This window comes from Zootoca vivipara, chromosome Z2 (genome assembly GCF_965207765.1).
Source record: "Zootoca vivipara chromosome Z2, rZooViv2.hap1.1, whole genome shotgun sequence".
Lineage (NCBI taxonomy): Eukaryota > Metazoa > Chordata > Lepidosauria > Squamata > Lacertidae > Zootoca > Zootoca vivipara.
In genome coordinates, this window is record NC_142585.1 from 27,974,341 (window position 1) to 27,993,154 (window position 18,814).

At 41.2% G+C, this 18,814-nt stretch overlaps 1 protein-coding gene across 2 annotated transcripts in view; it reads right to left on the bottom strand.

Annotated features, from left to right (window-relative positions):
* LOC118084158 (ligand of Numb protein X 2) overlaps positions 1-18,814 on the bottom strand; it is a 48,123-nt gene that overhangs the window by 28,115 nt on the left and 1,194 nt on the right. The window lies entirely within an intron of this gene.

An 18,814-nucleotide genomic window follows, 5' to 3' on the forward strand; every position in this document is an offset into this window, starting at 1 on the left:
CTAAAAGCTTGTCCACTACTTGTTCTTCCCAAGCAATGTGCAGCAGCTAGAGTGTGTTGAATGCATCCTAGGATACAGTGATGAGACCCAACAGGACTGGCCATTTTCCATGTGAGCTACCTACACCCTCGGATTTGTTTCAGTATCATGAATTCCATAGCAGACACTTGAGGATTCCCAGTCAATATGGAATGGATTCCTGAAGGAAGAACCTTTGAAAACCTGCCCATGCTGTGCTATAACATCAAAAGCAAAGATAATTTTTTACATTTTTAAGTAGCATGAAACAGTGGCTATACGAAGGCTGCTACAGAAGCCAACCTGACCAGTTAAAGGCTTGCAGGATTCCTCAGCTGTCTATTGGGGCTATTCCTATATGGATTTTCCATAAAGTGCTTACCTGGTGGTGGTTGCAAAGGCTGTCTGGCAGGCAGAAGTGCCATGATGAGTGCTGGGCAGTTGGGAACCATCACTTTCCACAATAACCTTGATGTAGTAGAGTTTCACAGCATTGTAATAAATTTAAACAGTGAGCCCTGACCAACAACAGTCAGAGCCTAAGGGTGGTGGTGGGAATTAAAGGATGTCCCTGAGCATGCATCAGTGGTGGAGAGTGTCGTGTGCTGACTCCAGGCATTTTTACCCTCTCAGCCCTTAGCCATATTGTTACATTCAAGCAGCAGGGTTCTCTCCCCACTCAATTGCATTATCATTACCACTGTTCTAATAACCCCTGATGCTTGAAATAAAAGAACAATTGCATGCTGCTGGTTTCTAGCTATAAAAAGCCAAATGAGGCACCCATTATGCTTTATAGTCTTGCTAATTTAAAATTATTCCCTACAATAGTAGCAAGTTGTCTGCTCTTGCCTCTAATCATGTTAAATTACAGTGCTGTCACCATTTGCTGAATCACACATATTCTTTTTGTATTTACACATCCATGGCATTATAGAATACTAATAACTTAGTTATGCCAAATATAAAGACAATGATGAGTCTTTCAGTTCATTTTGCATTTTATTTAATCTTCAAATCTAGGAAGAAATCCAAGGAATGAAATGCTGACTAAAGCAGTGTTCTTCAACTTTTGCTGGCTCAACTGCAAAACACCTAGCTATTAAGATCCTACAGGCAACATCATATTCTGTTCTTCCTATTAAACAAAATAATATATCTCAAGGAAAAGTAAAATAGAATCCTAGCCTCAGGCAGTAAAAAAAAACACTAGAAATTTCAAGATGGGAGGTGTTAGTACTAGGCTGCTACAAAGCAGAATAAAGGTTTAGTAAAGGTAAAGGTAAAGGGACCCCTGATCATTAGGTCCAGTCGCAGACAACTCTGGGGTTGCAGCACTCATCTCGCTTTATTGGCTGAGGGAGCGGCGTACAGCTTCCGGGTCATGTGGCCAGCATGACTAAGCTGCTTCTGGCAAACCAGAGCAGCACACGTAAACACTGTTTACCTTCCTGTCGGAGCAGTACCTATTTATCTACTTGCACTTCATGCTTTTGAACTGCTAGGTTGGCAGGAGCTGGGACCAAACAACGGGAGCTCACCCCATTGCGGGGATTCGAACCGCCGACCTTCTGATCAGCAAACCCTAGGCTCTGTGGTTTAACCCACAGCGCCACCCGCATCCCCAAGCCTGTTTAGTAGGAACATGTATAATCAGCAGCTCATTTTTTTTATACGTACTTGCGTAAATGCTTAGGGAACCATGGAACTAACAATGTAACTTAGGTGAATTTGTAGCTGGTTGACTGACCAAACCCAAGATGGCTCACTAAGAATCACCTCCCGGAAAAAAACCTCCCGGTGGAGTGTCATAAGATTCTGAATGACGTGGATGAAGGAACAGAGGGTATACTCAACAAATCTTCAGATGGCACAAAACTGGGAGGGGTAGCTAATACTGCAGAAAACAGGATTCGAAATGACTTTATAACAGATTGGAGAACTGGACAAATACTAACAAGATGAATTTCAACAGACTCATTTTTAGAGCCTGGAATTTATTCCTTTTTATGCTGTTGCCAATACAGGAATTGGGTAAGAAAAACTCTGAACATATATTAGACTAATTGACATGCACTTTTGAAATTAACTAAAACACTCATTCAATAAATGAATTTTAGTTAATCCTGCTAAAATTTCACCAAATGCTAAAACTTTCAAAATTTGCACATAGTTAATTCCTCAATTAAGTCAACTGTATAATAGAACAGTGCATTGCATAAGCAGCATGGACCTCATCCTAGAAGACAGGATATGCAACATTCCAGTTCCTTGCCTAGCAAATAAACAAGTGAAGCAGTCCTTGTGTGCTTTTGTGAGTACACTAGATCAAAAGATAAGCCCAGTGTTAAGGGTTAACTAGTTGATAAGAAAATGAGAAGGTCATATGTCTTGAGCCTTTTCACAGCCCAGGTGGCAAAAATATTGACAAACAGATTAGACATGGCAACAGAATTTATGTGCAACAAACCCAGTGTCCTACGGGAACTAGAAAAACCAGTGGAAGTATGCATATAATGCAATCAGTATCATCCCAAAAGAATAAACCGCTGCACTATTCTGCCATCATTTTTTCCTATCCATGATCATGCCCCTACAGATATTACTAACTAATAAAAAATGTCTTCCAGCCAACCTGCCAACTCATATCTTTGACAGTCAGACAAAAGGCCAAGACTGTCACTGTCACTATTTACGTCAGCTTGGTTAGTTGTAGTCAAAATTCAGGTTTGCTGATGGTGTTCAGAGTCATTAAAACAAAAAGAATCATGGAATTATAGAACTGTAGAGTTGGAAGGGACCACAAGGATTATCTAGTCAAGCCTCCTGCAATGTAGGAATCTTTTGCCCAAAATTGTGAAGAGCTCCAAAAGGACTTCTCCAAACTGAAAATGTTCAGAAAAGGGTAACCAAAATGATCGAGGGAATGCAGCAGCTATGGTTCATATGTGTGCAGCTGACTCGTCCCAACCTCTGGTCTCCCCCCAGCCAAACACTTTTTGAGGCTGAGGCCCTTAGGTCAAGGACAAAGGAGATTTTATATGGAGTGTTAATGTGGAGGAAAGATGCTATTTTCTTGATCACTGTCATTTAAAAAAGACACTCTCCAAGAGTCTTTTAATACCCATGAAATTTGGAGAAAGCATAAGATATTTGCCCCATTTCACAGCCTTAAAACACTAAGTGGTGTCAAAACCATTTGATACAACATCTCTGCTACCTTGCTCCTGGGTAGCAAAACCTTGCCCGCCAGCAATCAAATTTGTTTCTCAGCCACAATACTTGTGTGACCAGTTCTGAGAGTTTAGCTCCCAGAAACTCTATTTCCCATCCCCAACTCAATCATATTTCTCTGCTCTTTTTTTGGTGGATTAAGAGATGAATCAATACCAGAGTAATAACTATTCAGTTCTCTCCTGAAATGTAGGTGCTCACCAGGAACACGATGGGGTGGGGTGGGGGTGGGGCAAGAAAAGACTAACAACTAGGAATTTGTCATCCAGCCTGCCTCAACAGAAGCAGTATAGTACTCTGGTTCTTAGACTCTTCTTTTGGAAACAAAATAGGACACAGACCACATCTTTAGCTATCGCAGAATAGCTACATTGTGAAAGGACATAATAAACAAGTGGTCCTATGAAGGTACAAGAAGGGACATTTCCTGTCAACTGCTCTCTTGCTGGATTGTTTTCAATATTAAATTATGTTACAAGCTGATAAATCAACTTCTCCCAAGAGTTTTCCAGAACTCTTCAAAGCAGTTTTCTGGTCTAACTACATTCATGAAGCACTGTTTCAGGTGTTACAGCAACATATGAAGCAGTCTTCAATATAGCCTCCTACAGCAGCCGATTTCCCTGTGGATGCCAGTCTTCCATATGCATGCCTTCACAAAGCCCACAATTAACACCACCACCACCAATTCTTTAAATATACAGTGGTACCTCGGTTTATGAACACAATTGGTTCCGGAAGTCTGTTCATAAACTGAAGCGTTCATAAACTGAAGCGAACTTTCCCATTGAAAGTAATGGAAAGTGAATTAATCCGTTCCAGACGGTCTGCGGAGTAAGCGTTCATAAACTGAAGCGAACTTTCCCATTGAAAGTAATGGAAAGTGGATTAATCCGTTCCAGACGGGTCCACGGAGTACTTAAACTGAAGCGTTCATAAACTGAAGCATGGGTGTAATTGGTTCTGGAAGTCTGTTCATAAACTGAAGCGTTCATAAACTGAAGCAAACTTTCCCATTGAAAGTAATGGAAAATGAATTAATCCGTTCCAGATGGGTCCGCGGCGTTCATAAACCGAAAATTCATAAACCGAGGTGTTCATAAACCGAGGTTCCACTGTACTAGGAGTAGGAAACCAACTAAGGAGGTGGTTGAACCTTTGGTATAGAAGGGACTTAAAATGTTAAAATAATAAAAGGAGATTGGCAAGAAGCTGAAATATTTGTTTTTCTCTTCACTGTGGAAGATGTAGGGCAGATTAACTCAGGCATCCCCAGACTACAGTCCACGGGCCAGATATGACGAAGTTATCTGGCTCACGGTAACCCCTGCCGCCCGCTCTTACCTGTGCGGCGTGGCTGCCCACTTCCAGGTCGCAGGAGCACCGGAAATAGCTTGCGCGCATGTGCAAGTGTCATTTCTGGCACACTTCCAGGTCGGAGGAGGCCTGTGTGCATGCCAGAAGTGACCGGAAATAGCGTTTGTGCACACATATGGGTCCGCGCTCCCGCACCCTCTGGCCCACTGTGCAATCGGCGCTGCAGGCACCGGCCCGAAGTGCGGTAAGTTTGGAGACCCCTGATCTAACTTATCTGGAAGTCCTAAAGAGTCTTGGAAGCCAGGGCAAAGCATAATGACAGGAGATCCCTTAGGCCAGCACTTTCCTAACTCTACCCAAGAGTTCTTAAAGAACTCAAATGTGAAAGTGCAGATCTTCTAACAAAACTATGCAAAGTATCCATAAGATCAGCCTCTATACCCAAGAACGAGAAAGTTGTCAGTGTAACATCAGCTCTTAAAAAGGCATTCAGAGAGGATCCAAGAAATTACAGGCCAGTTATCTTAACATCTGTTCAAGGGAATAATAAATTTATCAAGTAAAAAGAAAAATAAGTCTTGCTCAACCTTTCTCTGGATAAAACACCAGTGCATAAAAATATCCATGGTGTGGATGAAGAGAGGCTTTGCTGCCCACTATCATAATACTAGAACCCAGGGTCATCCAAGGAAGCATAATGTTGGACGAGTCAGGAAAGACAAAATGAAACACTTATTCACACAGCAGATAGTTTTGAATTTGCCAGCATAAACCTAGCCAGCTTTAAAAGGGAATCAATGGCAGGGCTTCCGGTTCATCACCAGAGCCGTCCGGTGAGGTTTCCCTCGAGCTCCGAGGGAACCTGGCTTTGCAGGGGGGGGGAGGGAGCTGCGAGAGTGACGCGGCCCCCGAAAGAGCCCCAGATTGAGCATTCTGGGGGCAAAGTGCTCGGCAGAGCTCCAAAAAGCGACTCCTCTACTCCCCGGCAAGCTCCATTAGGAGCCCCGGAGAGAGTGGGGTGGTAGTCTCGGGAGCCATTTTCGAGCGTCACTGTCACCCTCGCAAAGTGAAGCTTCATGCCGGCGGCAGAGAGCAGTGGATTTTTCCTTTTTTAAAAAAAAAATATTTTTATTAATTTTCCAATTAAAACCAATTATATCACATTCAATATTTCAAATTATACACATATATATATCAATCAAACCGAATGTTATGCCAAATCATCTAAAGAATTTTTTATTTGGGTTCCCATGCTTCAAGAAATTGGGAATTCCTCGCAACTGTCCACTGCCGTCTTTTTTCTAAAGTTCAAATCGTCCTCCAAGTTCATAATAATCCAGATCTTCCCCTTACAGTCACATAGATGTTTTCCACTTTCATCCGATTGTTTCCCAGCTGCTGAGATAAATATCAAACAAAGTTTCACAGATGTTCTTTCTCCTGTGTGAGTTAATCAGTCCAGCCTCCCCATAAATCTTCTTAATGGAGCTCCCTGTTGCGTCGAAGCAGCTCGAAGTAGCGCCATCTTAAAAAGCTCAAATCACTTTCGTTTTCTCTCATAGCCATGAAGATTTACGATCATTATAGAATTTACAGCTTTTCCAGGCAGGAGACCCAAACATCAAACCATAAACTCTTGGTAAATTAATGGATCTCCTTGCCCTATAGCTGAACTTAGCTTCAGGTCGCTGCTCCAATTTAAAGTGCGTCACAGCTCATAAATCCTCCGAACGCGTCCAGAACTCCTTCCGTCCGACTAGGGGGGGGCTTTTCTCATCGGCAACTCCACATCTTTAAAAAATATGCTCAGTAACAACAGTTATAAAGTTCAACTCACACAGTCTTTTGCTTCTCTTTCACTCCAAACAAGCCAGGACATCGCGTCCGGGAAGGTACGAGGCAACAATATGAAGAAAAAAAAATAAAAACTCACTTCCCTTATCGCTCTGTCCCCATCAATCCTTCTTCCAGATGCAGTACAATCTTTGACTCCTCTTCATCAGCAGCATAAATTTCTCAGCAGTAAACAGCGCTTCTTCCCCTCCTTCTGAAGTATGTCCATAGATTTAAGCCTAATTATCTTCTTTAACCATGGAAATCCCCGCCATGCAGATTAGCGTCCGGGAGTCCTGGCCCTCGTAAGTGCTCAGCCCAAGCTCCCCCCACTCCAAAAACAGTTGGAGTGGGTCTGGGGGCATCGCGGGCCAGCGGCCCCTCTCCGTAACCCCCGGAGAGGGTAGGGGGTTGCCATTTACTCCCCTAGCAACCGCCAAATTCCTTACGAAGGTCAGAGAGATGGAAAACAGGTCCGCCATTCCTGCAGGCGGAAACCGGAACCCGAGAGCAGTGGATTTTTCCAATTAGAAGATCGGGTTACATTGGGCACCGTGAGTAAAGAGATTTAAAAAGCTTCATTTTACAAGTAAAATATTGGGTCATGGCAGGAGGCTTTAAAAGGAAGTCAGACTCCTCCATTGTGTGAAATGAGATGCAGTAATTTGACCCCTGGCTGACAGGGTGAAAGGAAACAATCAATTTACCAAGAATTTGACTCTTTAAACTCTCTCCTGGAGCAGGTCAGGGGGAGAGGTGTGAATTGCTTTAAAGTGCCTGTAAATCTTCAAGAAAAAAATCTAAGGAAAGTTCCCCAGGAAGCTGGATCTGGGTGCGTGGAGGGATCAGTGAATGGACTTACAATACTGATTTAATAAAGAGTGGATTATTTTATTGGAGGAGGGACCCAGGTGGCGCTGTGGTTAAACCACTGAGCCTAGGGCTTGCTGATCAGAAGGTTGCCGGTTCCAATCCCTGTGACGAGGTGAGCTCCCGTTGCTTGGTCCCAGCTCCTGCCAACCTAACAGTTCGAAAGCACGTCAAAATGCAAGTAGATAAATAGGAACCGCTACAGCGGGAAGGTAAACGGCGTTTCCATGTGCTGTTCTGGTTTGCCAGAAGCGGCTTTGTCATGCTGGCCACATGACCTGGAAGCTATACGCCGGCTCCCTCGGCCAATAATGCGAGATGAGCACGCAACCCCAGAGTCGGTCACGACTGGACCTAATGGTCAGGGGTCCCTTTACCCTTTACCTATTTTATTGAACTCGGATCTGTTAAATTTAAAGTGAATTTGAAGATGTGTATATGATTATGGACTAAGATTTTGAGTTATAAACACAAGATTTAAAAAGGGAAAAGATATCCAGAGTGGACTTTAAAATGGCACTTGAGGTTTGGTAATATGACTCCTGTCATTTCCGGCTTTGTTATCTGCTGTTCTCCCATGGAATTTGAAAAAGCAAAAATGACTCTAGACTCAACATCATCACAAGATTTGTGGCAAAAGATTATTTTGGAACTTTTGGACATGAAACAGGAACTGGCCAGGAATAACAAGCAGCTGTGTGAAGTTAATAAACAACTAAGTGAAGAAAGTGAAAGGAACTGCTTGGATATTGAATTTGGAGAAGAGACAGTATTGGATTATGCAGAGGAACAAGAAGAGCAACTACCAACTTCAGACAATGCCACAAATAATAAAGAACCTAAGTGTTGCAAAGAAGAGGAGGAAGAAGAAGATTGGAATGCTCCACAAGTGGGAGATGTGGAACAGGATTTAGAAGTGGACCAAGGGCTCCTCGATGGAGAACCAGAGGATATTGTTGCTCTCCTAGTGAGAGAGGGAGGGCAATGTACACTCTGGGAAAGTGGGAAGGTAGATGGAGGATGTTGGGAAACAGGTGGAAAAGCAAAGAAACAGCAAAGCTGTCTTTAAAAAGTCAGATTTCGGGAAAGGGTGGGAGTGGGTAAAAATATTTAAATGCTTAATGTTAGGATGGATTGATTGGAAAGGTCCGATACTGGAATGAATTACGGAATTCGCTGAGCCACCTGGAAAATCTAGATCCAGGAGAGGGGGGGGGTTGTTTTTAGTTTGTTTAAAGGTATTATGAGAGAAGTTGTAATATTATAAATTGTGAATCATTGTTGGTAAAAATTATAAGCTAAGAGGAGAAATAATAGCAAGATTAGATATTGGAAATAATTTTTTACAGATATGAATGCTTGCCTCCTGTCTGTTATTGATTGTAGGGTGCATAAAAGAGTTGTATTTTTTCAGCTTCACATATTATCATTTTCTTGGCATTTATCTTCAAAGTCTCAAACTGCAAGGGTCCAGCACACCTCATGGAAGGAATAACCAACCAGCCATAATAGCTAATGGCAGGGGTAATGATCAACAACATCTGGAGGTCACCATGTTGGCTACCTGATTTATTAAAGGGGTAGTCAAGTGGCAGCTTACCAACCTTCTGGCTCCCCTCTTGCCTAGCTTGAACCAAGCTGCTTCAGTCTCTACATCAGGCATCCTCAAACTGCGGCCCTCCAGATGTTTTGGCCTACAACTCCCATGATCCCTAGCTAACAGGACCAGTGGTTGGGGAAGTTGGGAATTGTAGTCCAAAACATCTGGAGGGCTGAAGTCTGGGGATGCCTGCTCTACATTCTGAGGGAGCTGAGCAGCCTCTCACAGGGCACTCTGAACACTGGAAATTCACTTTAATGCTAGTAATGCAAGTGTTCCTCTTGTACCTTGTTGCCTCTCCATTTCTACAGAAGCCTTTTCCTCGAAGTAAGAAAGATTCAACAAGATACTGTAATGCTGTTCTGCACAATCATGGTCAAATAGATCTCAGTACCGACAAATACTGTTCAGGTATGTGCAGCTTCAAATTGAGAAATGAGGTGGTTTTAAACACCCACATTTTGTTACCACACATATAGGACACAACAACACAATCATGTAACCTTTAATGGTCTACTAACCAGTTAAACAATAGGCCCAGTCTCTCTGTCCACTTTTCCCAACATAGGGATAAATTAAAGTTATTGTGGATTATTGTGGCTTTTCTCCCTTCCCAGTTATTAATGCCTATAAATAAATTTCTGCCTAGCCACCTAAATTTATCTACCCTAAAGATCTAAACAGGAATTTTGTGAGTCAGGTTACACAGGAATGTAGTCATGGCATAAGTTTAGAAAGAGGTCAAAGGGAAGAACTAAAGCAGTTCAGCATGTGCTTATCTAGCATATTGTGGGTGGAAGCGTATAAAAAGCCAACAGATAATAAGCAGAATAATTTAGGAAGAATAGTAGCTATCCACAATGGAAGCTGCCTTATAAAGTCAGACCATTTGTCCTACGTTGAGAGTTGTCTACCCTGATTAAGGTTTCAGACAGGAAGTTTTATTCACCCATCTGGAGATGCCTGGGACTTTTTGCATCTGCTCTACATCCAAGCTATGGCCATCACCCTGAAGATGGCACACAATTGCTCATATACTGGTGATTTGCACATTTGTTACAAGAAAACCTTTGACTCTATGAGAATTAGATCAAAGATCAGCCAGCAGGTTGGCTGGAATATCATCAACTCCACGAAACATTTAAACAAGACAAAAAATAATAATGGATTTTCTAAAGAGCCCTCCAAATTCGAAAAGGAATTAATAAATAATAAAATTAAGATAATATCCAAAATGTACCAAATCCTCCTTGAATGGAAAGTCAAGGAGGATTAGGTGGGCTAAGATATTGGTCGCCCTATATTGCTGAGCAAATGGGAAAATCTTTGGAAAACAACTATGAAGTTCACTTCATGTTACCGTGTTTCTCATATTATAAGACATGTCTTATATTTATTTTTTCCTCAAAAAAACACACTATGGCTTATTTTCAAGGGATGTCTTATTTTTTTCCTCCTCCTGCTGCTGCGGCCGGCATTGCTGCTGCGCCTATCACTATGTCTTATTTTCAGGGTATGGCTTATATTCCTTGAATGCTTAAAAATCCTGCTATGGCTTATTTTATGGGTATGTCTTAAAATATGAGAAACAGGGTATACCGGTAACATAAAGAAAATATGCTAAAGATGGTTCCTGTTGAATGTGTTTCATTTGTTGAGACCCCTGGCTGCTAATCAGAGGCTTCCTGTTGAGTCTGCTAGCTGTTGAGTCCCGAGCACCCACGCAACACAGAAGTTATATTTTGAGGTTTTGTTTTTTGCTTTTGTGACTGTGGCTTGTGACTTCATTTTTGTGACTTGTTTTTGTGACTGTGTGGAACCCAGTTCAGCTACTGGTTGATTGTGTGGCTGCAGAAATGGATAAAAGCCCCCCTCCCCATCCAAACTGACTATCATCAGTGGACATAGGGGGGAATACTGTAAATGGGGTTTTTTTTCACCTAAAATACTGTCTTGATTTATTTTATAGTACAGTATATTGATTATTGCCTTCATTTTATGCCTCGTTAGATAGTAAAATTCATGTTAAATTGCTGTTTTAGGGGGTGTTTTTCATCGTCTGGAACAGATTAATCCACTTTCCATTACTTTCGATGGGAAAGTTCGCTTCAGGTTAAGTACGCTTCAGGTTAAGTACAGACTTCCAGAACCAATTGTGATTGTAAACTGCGGTACCACTGTAGTCGAAGTATAAAAAAAGTTTATTGTTTGTTAACAAATGGAGTATTACAGTACTTGTATACGATTGTTGCTCTGTTTATAAGATGTATAATCATGTTTAGTCAAAGAGGATGTATACTATAGTTGCTGTATAATATTGTTAATAAAAATGCAATTAATAATGGGGGGGGGGAATTGTTCCAAGAAAACCTTGGAAGTCTATGAGGAGTTCCTCAGTGTGAAGTAATAATGCACAAGCTCTCTTGAGAGACAGCTTGCCCACTATTACTAATATTTGTGTCGAGCTGTGTGCATGTTCTAGCATGCACACGTCACACAGGACAATGAGGACACCCCGGAAACTTACCTGTGAATTCACTGTCTACCCTGAATCATGACCTAGAGTGCTCTGAAATGTTTAAGGGTTTCCTCAGAAGATGAGTCTATGGAGAAATGGTTCCCTGAAGGTCAAATTGTCTCTCATATTCTTTATGAGTTCACCCTTATTAAGAACTTTATTTTGCATGTGCTTCTTATAATTCCCATTCTTCCTATATAACATGCAAATTCTGATACTGTTGCCTAGGCTATTTAATATCTGCACTGGGGGTGAGGATCGATCCTGTGGCCCTACAATTGTAATTAGGCAACAATTCCCATGATCCCTACCTCTGACCATGTTGGTTGGGACTGATGGGATTTGTAATCCAGTAATATCTGGAGGGCAATAGGTTCTCCATCTCTGAACTCCTGTATGTGAAACCACTGAAGTGAACAAGGTCATCTAGATATCTGAGGCGAGATGTCAACAATATGCAGATGTACAACTCTATTCTGCTTTTTCTTATATCGAACTGTGAAAGTGCTGAACTGCTCCCTGAGTTGGTAATGGACTGCATGAGGACCAATAAACTGAAGTTGGATTAAGATGGAGGAAGTTCTGATGAGTGGTTCATCTGGCTTCAGAGGTGGATCCATTTCAGGGCAGTCTCGAGCAGGTTGGGCGCCCTGGCGCTGAGGGGCGGAGATCAGTCCGGCGCCCCCACCCTTGCAGGGCGCAGCATAGCTTCCACGCGGCGCAGCGCCCCACCTACCGGCCCGGTGCCCTGGCGCCCCGCGCCACCGGGACTCTACCTAGAGCCAGCCCTGATCCCTTTCTGGATACAGTATACTGCTTTCTCCCTAATGAATCAGAACCAGACGTTGAGCTGCCCTTATACCCAGCCTTAAATTTAGAAACCCAAGTAGTTTCTGTATAACAGGCATGTCCAACAGGTAGATTGTGATCTACCGGTAGATCACTGGACATCTGCAGTAGATCACTGGTAGATCATTGGCTCCCCCCAAAGAAGCTTAACAACTGTGGCTCCCCTAAAAAAAGTTCAACGTTTTACCTCCTCCCTGAAAAAAACTCAACAACTTTGACCCGGACGCCCCCAAAATGGCCTTCCTCCTTCCTAAAAAAAGCTCAACAACTTTGACCTGAACCCCCCAAAAGGGGGTAGATCACTGCCAGTTTTTAACTCTCTGAGTAGACTGCAGTCTCTTGGGAGTTGGCTACCCCTGCTGTATAATAAAGAACATTTGACTAACTAATGATGGTACTAAACATGCCCAGAAAGAGATAGTGTGACTAGCTTACACATGCTCTGATAAAATCTCACTTAAGAGTACTATATAATGCATTACAGGTAGGTAGCTGTGTTGGTCTGACATAGTCGAAACAAAAAATAAAAATCCTTCCAGTAGCACTTTAAAGACCAACTAAGTTTGTCATTGGTCTGAGCTTTCGTGTGCATGCACACTTCTCCAGATATAATGCATTGTACAAGAGCTGCCTTTTAAGACAACATGGAAACCTCAGTTGGTACAAAACAAACTAGATTTGTGATTAGCATATGAAGCACATCTCAGCAGCAGTGAAATATTGGCACCAATTCCCAGTCCATTTCCAGGAGCAATTCAAATTGTTAGTTATCATCTTACCAGGCTAGGACCCAGATATGTGAAGGACAATCTTCTCCTGCACAAACCTGTCTGAGTGTCCTCAAGGACCATTCTCTGGGTCCCTACACCTCCAAAAGTAAGGTGGCCAATGGCCAATGAGTGGACCTTTTCTGAAGAGGTACCCAAGACATTGAACACTTACTGTGGGAAGGCTTCCAGCACTGATTTATTTTTTGCATACATGGTAAAAACTATTTATTTGCCCAAGTCTTTCAGATTTTTAGTCTTCTAGGCTTTTATGCTGAGTTTACTGTACTGTTGGGTTTTGTAATGTTAAAGATGTTGTTGTTTATGGTGTTTTTAAGAATTTTGTAAACTACTCAGAATGTCTTCAGACTAAGGAGTGAGGTATACAGCTATGTTCAATGAAACTTGAATATATTAGAAAATGACCCTATTAAACTTCACGATCAGCAGCTAAATAATGTTTCTGTCTGTCTTCCAAACTAAACAACTTTTCCTTTTGAAATATATTGTCCTCCATTGCCAAATGCGCTTTGAACTAACAAGCTGTTTTGATATATCATACTTCATTAAGTGTCGCCAAGACTCTTCATTCTTTTTATTGATAATAGTGACTTCACAAAGAAATCACCCAAACTTAAGGCTCAAGACTGAACAAATAATGTCTCCTGCAATTAACATACAAAATCCAAACTAAGAGCAAAAGTTAAAACCTAGGATTTATCCAAGTAACTGCAGCTAAAAGAGTTGCCAACAAAATGGTTACCTTCCAAGGATGTGGTAAAGTGTTAATAAATGGAGACCGTATGTCTACTACCTAATTTCTTTGAAAAGCCCACTTCAAAACACATATCATCCTATATGTTTATCAGAAAATTCCACTTTACTTAATTTTAAGAGAGATAATGCTAAGTAATTACCTTACCCTATGAAGCTTTAGCAAATTATAATGCCTACAGCCACATATCTAGCATGTTCTTTCACTCCTGTCCAATCATGCTACACTAGATAACGCCAGCAGCCTCAGACGTGTACAGTACTTCCAACAACACTGGGAAACTGTCCATAGAAACAGATCACAGGCACACACTTTTTGTCACCTATCACATTTAGTCATTCATGAAGACTGCCTAGTAAGAGATATTTCTTATCTAACACAATTTGAAAATGTTAATCAGAATGTCTAGCCAAACAGTGATAATTGTACACTTCCCTCACCTATCATTCTTCAAGACAGCACAGTAAGAAATGTTCCTTATCTAATATAATTTGGAAATGTTAATCAAAATGTCTAGCCAGACAGTCATTAACGTAACAAAGCAGAAATAGATAGTGCATGCCAGGAACAGAACAATGAGAAGAAATAACACTGTGAATGATACTGTAAATTTTCTGCTTCCCCCTTACAGTTTCTCAAATTCCATGTTAATTGGGCAAGGTCTCAACACCCCACACAACTCCATACACATCTATAGTATCATGCACAATTCCATACACTGCTCACACAATCACTGTTATCAGTCTTCATTCCACTACTTTATCATCTAGCCACAACCATCATGTTCTTCTGATGCTCCTTTTCTGACCTTTGTCAAAAATACCTTCAACCCTTGAAAAACAGTAAAACAGCTTTTGGTAACTGAAACAAATAAACACATTTATTCAGCATAATTTATTATGGACAGAAAACACATTTTCTTTAATGCAGATGTTTTCGGCACAGAATCTACACATTGCTATAGACGGTAACCATTTTAAAAAGTATTTCAACCCATAATTTTGTTCTTACACATTTACATAAGGGCCACCCTGCTGGATCAGACCACTGGCCTATCTAGTCCAGTTATTGTTTCTCACAGCAGCCAATCAGATTCTTATGAGAAGTCAACAGCCAGACATGGAGGCGAAAGTACTCTTCCAGAAAGTAGCATATTGCTAACATGTCTAATAACCATCAATCTGTCTTACTCTCTTTTGACACCATCTAAGTTGGTACTATCATCACTACATCTTATGGAATTAATGTCCATAGTATAGGTGAACTATGTGGATTGCAACAGCCACAGCAATTTCTAGAGAATTCCTAAGGCCCAGTCTAAGGTTTAAGCCGAGGTATTAAAAATTACTGGATTCATACAATTTCAGTAATCAGTAAACTTTCATTACACTAGCCAAAGGCCATGGCATCATCTAAGGAGAAAAAATAAAAAAATATCAGCAATCACCGCAATTTCAGTCCTAAACTTGGGACGCGGGTGGTGCTGTGGTCTAAACCACAGAGCCTAGGGCTTGCTGATTGGAAGGTTGGCAGTTCGAATACCCGCGATGGGGTGAGCTCCCGTTGTTCGATCCCAGATCCTGCCCACCTAGCAGTTTGAAAGCATGTCAAGTGCAAGTAGTTAAATAGGTACTGCTCCGGCGGGAAGGTAAACAGCGTTTCCGTGCACTGCTCTGGTTCACCAGAAATGGCTTAGTTGTGCTGGCCACATGATCCGGAAGCTGTCTGCGGACAAACGCCGGCTCCCTCAGCCTGTAGAGCGAGATGAGCACCGCAACCCCAGAGTCGTCCGCGACTAGACCGAATGGTTAGGGGCACCTTTATCTTTTAAACTTGGCTACGTCATAGGTGTAAGCGACTACATATTGAGGCTTCTAGGTAGTAATACTCCCAACAGTTTTCAAGTTCTATGTTGGATCACTCCATACTCCACCATAGTTCCATATACTGAGATGGTCCTGACATTGTTCACCGAGCCAACCTTGACCAAACAGACAACATCTGACAAACAATGGGCTGAGAGCAGCTGTTAAACCAAACTTTAAATGAGGCTTTGGGCAAACTGTTGCTTGGCATGACATTCAAACAAACAAACCAGACTTTGGTATCCCATACATCAGAATTCACCTTTTCTCTCTACAAACAATGGATTATTAGGCACTCCCTTATTTGTTCTAGGATACACAAAGAGCACCAAGAATTATACAGTTAGAAAAGCAAGCATGCTCCCCTTAACATTATCTTTACAGAACTCTCATGCTAACATTTCAATAAAAATGCTATGGATAGTATATAAAGTAGTCTTTGTTACCATCAAGAAGACACCTTCCAAGTGACTAAAAATATTATGTACAGTATTCTGCTCCTGCGCTGCCCACAGGATAGCTCAGTCAGTACAGCACAAGACTCTTAATCTCAGGGTCATGGGTTCAAGTCCCACATTTGGCAAAAAGATTCCTATAGTGCTGGGGACTGGACTAGATGACCCCTGTGGTACCTTCCAACTCTACAATTCTTCCGTGATTCTATATTTCTCTGTGGTTAATCCACATAATATATAGGTAAAGCTCTATTTAATTTTCTTCTTCAACCATCCTTTTCAGTGAAGAAACATAATTATTATATTTCCTTGAAAGGCAAAGTCAGGGGTTTAACCAGCAATTTCCTCTGTAAGACTTGGGCTTTTGGAAGATGAGGTTTTTGAAAGCACAAAGCCATCTTTACGTATCTGCAATATATGTAGAGCTCTACAATCCTTCTCTTTCATTTATCACTAGCTGGAAGCTGAAATGAGAGAATCTTATATTTATGTCTCTCATCTTTTGACTATGAGTTACAAAAGTAGACTTTGGACAGGAGAGATCATATTCATCACAACTTCAAGCAGCTCACAGAAAAATAAACTGATGAACTGTTCATAAGAAAGGAAGCAATACATGACACTTAAGAGACTGGATGTCTCTCATTAGTTCCACCCTAGTAAAAGAGCATCAGAAAAACATTTCTTCTTCCTTGTATTTACATTTTTCATGCATCTTTCACTTTGTTATTCATTGTCCAGAGAAATAACCATGTTCGTCTGTTGCAGCAAAAACAACAAAACGAGTCCTGTAACACTTTAATGACTAACAGATTTATTGTGGCATAAGCTGTCATGGTCCACAATACAATTCATCAGATGCATGAAGTTTTATCCTGAACTCTTGATCTGACTGTTTATAATTCCAACATACCACCCCATGGGTATATATATACCTGCAACTCAGGATAACACCTCATACATCTGATTAAATGACTGTATTATACAAAAGCTAATGCCATAATAAATGTGTGTCATTAAGGTGCCAGAACACATTGTGTGGTGGGTTTTTTTTTGTTATTGTGCCACTATTTATTTTCTCACTTGCGTATTTCAAAAACAAAGGCCATTGAAATTGGCCCCATTTGAACATCACATAATGGTTAATGACTTACCATGCTCATGCCTAAGAGGGCACAGAGTAAGCAAATCATGATCCCTGGTTCAGATACAATGCAGAGCCAGAGATGTTTGTTTGTTTCCCCCCAGCACTAGTGAGGAGCATTCAGAGCAAATCATCAATTATGGTTTACCATGATGTCTGAATTGGATCACTGTGTTTATTGCACAAATGTGTAATTGATCATTTAAAAATCAAGACAAACTGTACAAGCCACCAAATTCCCTTTCTGCCAGGCTAGAAGAGGGTTAGATTGAGTGGAGGTGCAGTCCTGTTCTCCTGCACTTGTGGAATGACACCAACATCACTCTCCTGGCACAGAATTGTCTCTTCTGCCTGCTTGCAGTGAAAAGCCCTGAAACATGGCATTTTGAGGGGCAGGGAGAGGCCACTTCAAAAATCCCATTGGGTAGCAGCCAGGTTTTGGATTGTACCTGGAGTGAAGTAATGCTTACGTAGCAATAGGTTTTGTGCAGAGGCTCCAAAGAACTCCACAAAAGAGAGCCAATTCAATTATTACCTGTTTCACGAAACTGAAGGCAAACAAGATTACCTAATCAAAAAGAGCAAAGTCCAAACTAAGATTCACATAGAAAAGGGCAACTGTGAATCACAACATTATTTCAGAATACTGTTTATTCTACATTTGCTTTGCAATTAGGTTTCTTTTTTTGCAATTAGGTTTCTTTTTTTGGCACTACAAAAAAGGAAAAATGGTAAATTAGGCAGGAGTAAATATACCATGTTTCCCCCCCCCCCGACTACGTCAGACCAACACAGGTATCCACTTGTAACTATACCATGTAGAGTTAGTCAGAAGAGCACATGGGGTGGGTGTGTTGTGATCACTGCATTTTCAGAAGCAACTGTTAGATTTTAATACATAACATCACAACTAATCAGGATTTAGATTGCAATATTATACACATTTCTTTAAACAGGAAAAACTACTGAGTAGGTTTGCATATGACTCCTAAATAGGATGCAAGACTAAACACTTAGTAGAAGGTAAACAAATCCCAATGACCTTGATGTGATTTGCTTCTCAGGAAACGCTCACCGCACAACTAAAAACTGCTGTCTCCTAGTTCTATAACAACAGCATACCTACTCAGAAGTAGCCCTACTGAGTTCAATGGGACTAACACTTAGTTAAGCCTAATTAGCTCTAAATCTATTTTTTTTACCATGTTTGTGAGTGCTTGTCTTAAAAAGCTGGATAGAAATATACTAAACACATGCATAAGTATTTGTGATAGCCATGGGTTAGGCTGCACAAACTGTGAGACATCAAATATGACCATACCAGCCTGTATGTATTTATTTTAGCCTGACAAACCCATCCCCATCACCCAGTTTTTAATAGGCAGGTAAGAAAAAACAGAGAATAACTCCCCAGTGACTGGTGGGTTTGCTTGCAGTTTTGAGAGATCACAAGTTGTTACACCTGTGGCAGACTTGCTCTGTACAATCTAAACTACTGCTACTGCATCGAACGATGGAATAAACCCACTTCTTACGTCACACGGCAAAAAGAGCACCTAAAACTTATTA